The sequence below is a fragment of the Gossypium arboreum genome, chromosome 11 (assembly GCF_025698485.1).
Source record: "Gossypium arboreum isolate Shixiya-1 chromosome 11, ASM2569848v2, whole genome shotgun sequence".
NCBI lineage: Eukaryota > Viridiplantae > Streptophyta > Magnoliopsida > Malvales > Malvaceae > Gossypium > Gossypium arboreum.
This window is the reverse complement of record NC_069080.1, coordinates 84,624,254-84,627,696: the sequence shown is the minus strand read 5'-3', so window position 1 is coordinate 84,627,696 and position 3,443 is coordinate 84,624,254. Positions and strand designations below refer to the sequence as shown.

The window sequence follows — 3,443 nt, the reverse complement described above, 5'->3', positions numbered from 1 at the left end:
GAAAATTTAGAGATGTAAAGAGACGTATTGGTAAGTGATATGAAATGGATATTTTGGACAGGTATGTATTTAACCCTCGGGTTGAGTATTGATACAACCACGATAAGGTAATAAGATGATGAAAAATGATTAAAAATGTGATATGTGTTTTAGTGATGTATGCTAATGTTGACTGGTATAACTGTTTGTTATGTTACTTATTATTTGCATATGAACTTACTAAGCATTTATGCTTACTCCCTCCTTCTTACTCATTGTAGTTTTGAACAAGCCAGCTCGAGAGTCGGGATAGGTCGAAGGCTCACCACACTATCCGAAGATTTTTGGTAAATGGCTTGTAAATTTAAGTATGGCATGTATAGCAATATACCCATTTTGTGTAAATGATCTTATGGTATGGTTGTGAGATGGTTGAGGAAATGCTTGATAATGATAAATTATGAAAATGGTTAGTTTAGATTATGTTTGATGTTAAGGAAAACTATTAAGATACTTAGTGCATAAAACTCATAAAAGGATGAAATTTACCATAAACAGAATACCGCAGCAACACTAATGCGAGTTTGAAAATTTACTAAAAATCATAGAAATTGAATTTAGTGGTGAAATACATATCAAATTGAAGCTTATTATGTCTAGTTTCACATGAAACAAATGAAACAAGTAAAGGAAGTATATGTTAGAACATATTTTAATTTTAGTGAAACAGAGTCATAGCAGTTTCTGAATCCCCTATTCCTACTTTAGAAATTCACCATAAATTGTAAAGATATAATTAGGTGGTGTATTTTATATCCTCAGAATCCTTATTGAGTCTAGTTTTAGTATAAACAAATCTCATAGTCATATGAATTTTTTACAGAGAGAAATGTGGTTCGTAGTAAACAGAGGTCAGACCAGTCAAGTCCTGAAATAGGGGTAACTTTAACTAATAAACTGTACTAATTGGCCCAACCAAAAATTCTAGAAAAAAATTAGTAGATAGTTTCATGAGTCTAGATTCATGGAAAATTTACGGATCTTAATTTCGAGTTTCGTAACTCAAGATATGATTTTTCTTGTGACTGTGACGCAAGTAGCTTAAAAGCTGTGAATGTAGAAACAAATAATTCAAAGTTCTAAAAATGTTAAACTAAGCTTAGTAACACCTCATACTCGACTCCGGCGACGGTCTCGGGTGTGGGGGCGTTACACCCCAACTTCCTAAATATTGACATAGGCATCAAGTTAATACTCGCACCTAAGTCACATAATGCCTTACCACAATATGTTGCTCCAATGTTGCAAGGTATGGTAAAACATCCAGGATCCTTCAACTTTGGGGGTAATTTGTCTTGAAGATATGCACTGCATTCCTTCGTCAATGCTACCGTCTCAAATTCTTCAGGTCTTCATTTTTTGGACAGGATATCCTTCATGAATTTGACGTAGTTCAGTATTTGCTCAAGTGCTTCAACCAACAAGATGTTGATATGAAGTTGCTTGAGTATGTCTAGGAACTTCTTGAATTGAATCTCCTGCTTCTCCTTTTGAAGTCTTTAAGGGTAGGGTGGTTGTGGTTTCTTTATTGGAACTGGTTGATTCATCTTCTGTGGCAATTCTGCATCTAACGGAGTTATTAGTTAATCAGAATTAGCTGGTTCTGAAATTACCTTGTCCGGTTTTGCAGAGCCTAGTTCTTGTGAAATTGGAATTTCAACACTCGGTTGAACTTCCTCTAGATCTTGAGCGCCAGCTTACTCCTTTTCAACTTCGATGGTGTTGGGCTCTACTGTCTTTCCACTCCTCAATGTCAATGCTTTGCAATGCTCCTTCCCTAGATTCCTCGGATTCTCCTTATCACTAGGTAAAGCACCTTGTGGTTGGTTTCTAAGTTCAGTTGCAAGCTGGCCCATTTGGTTTTCTAGGTCTTTCAATGTAGCTGTTTGGCTTTGGATTAAGGCATCATACTTGGCCATGTATGCCTTCAACAAATTTTCTAAGCCATTAGATGGTTCAGCTTGGGTTACTTTCTGAACTTGTTGGGGGAAACTAGGCGGCTGGGTTGGTCTAGGCTGGGCTTAAGTGTTACTGGTTCCAAACCCTTGGTTACTCCAGGAAAAGTTTGGGTGGTTTCACCATGATGGGTTATAGAAATTGGATTGCTGTCCTTGCCTTCCTCGATTTTTGTTCTAGTTACCTATGTAGTACATGGATTCTGGGTTTGATGGACATTCTTCGGACAAATGTCCTTCCCCATAATAGACACAGGCTATATTTTCTAATTGGTTAGGCGGCTGTGCTGCAAAACTGTTAGACCCATTAGTAGTAAGATTTTTTAACATTGAGGATATTGATGATACCTGGGATGCAGGTGAAGTAAGAGCATCTACTTCATGTATTCTGGAAACTCGTCTTCCTGGTGCTGCTTGATTGGTTGGCCACTGGTAATTGTTGCTAGCAATCCTCTCAATGATTTCATAAGCCTCATTATAAGACTTAGAAAGGAGAGCACCGTTAGCAGAAGCATCCACTACCATCCTCATGTGAGTATTGATACCGTTATAAAATGTCTCAAGTTGGATGCAATGTGGGATTCCGTGATGAGGGCACTTCTGTAATAATTCTTTGTACCTTGCCCATGCCTCATACAAGGACTCATCATCCACTTTCTGGAAAGCAGTGATCTCGTTCCTCAACTTAGCATTCTTGCTAGGTGGGAAATACTTCATAAGGAATCTTTCTGCTAACTCTTGCCATGTGGAAATTGAATTCGGTGGCAGTGAGTTCAACTAGGATCGAGCTCTATCCCTTAGTGAAAATGGGAACAGCTTCAATCGTAATGCATCTTCTGTAATATCCTGATTTTGGGCCTAGTCAGAATAGTGGTTTCGTGACCACAAAATCTGAGATAGAAATAATTATTTTATGATTATTTTGAGGTCTATGATATGATTGCATGATTGTGTGAAAATTTCTTGAAGAAATTTTATGCATAAAGTGCTTAAATTGAAATTAGGGGCTAAATCGAATAATTTGCAAAACTTGCATTCTAGAAGTTTCTAGTATGAAATTGTTTTGAAATATTAATTAGGAGGTCTTAAATAGAAATTTTACCAATTTCTAAGTCTATGGAAAAAAATTGGACATGGATGGAATTTTTGGAAAGTTTAGTAGTAAGGGCATTTTGGTCATTTAGGGGTAAAATGAATTAAAATACAAAATTAAAAGCCAATTTTGCTCATCTTCAACCCCATGGCCGAATGTAGCAAGGAAAAACCATGGCTAGGGTTTTTCAAGCTTCCAATCTCGATTGTAAGTCTGTTCTAGCTTCGTTTTTAATGATTTTTACGTTTTTGGAGTCCCGGTAGCTCGATTACGCTTATGCTAGCAATAATTCAACCTAGGGTTCATATTTGGAAAAATACCCATAGGTGAAATTTGTGTATTTTGGTGTTTTATGA

The 3,443-nt window shown here is 36.7% G+C and overlaps 1 non-coding gene across 1 annotated transcript; it reads left to right on the top strand.

Annotated features, from left to right (window-relative positions):
• The first annotated feature begins 2,574 nt into the window (after nucleotides 1-2,574).
• LOC128284984 (small nucleolar RNA R71) lies at nucleotides 2,575-2,681 on the top strand. Its single transcript, XR_008275400.1, has one exon. It is a non-coding gene; the product is annotated as a small nucleolar RNA R71 (small nucleolar RNA).
• The last annotated feature ends 762 nt before the right edge of the window (nucleotides 2,682-3,443 follow it).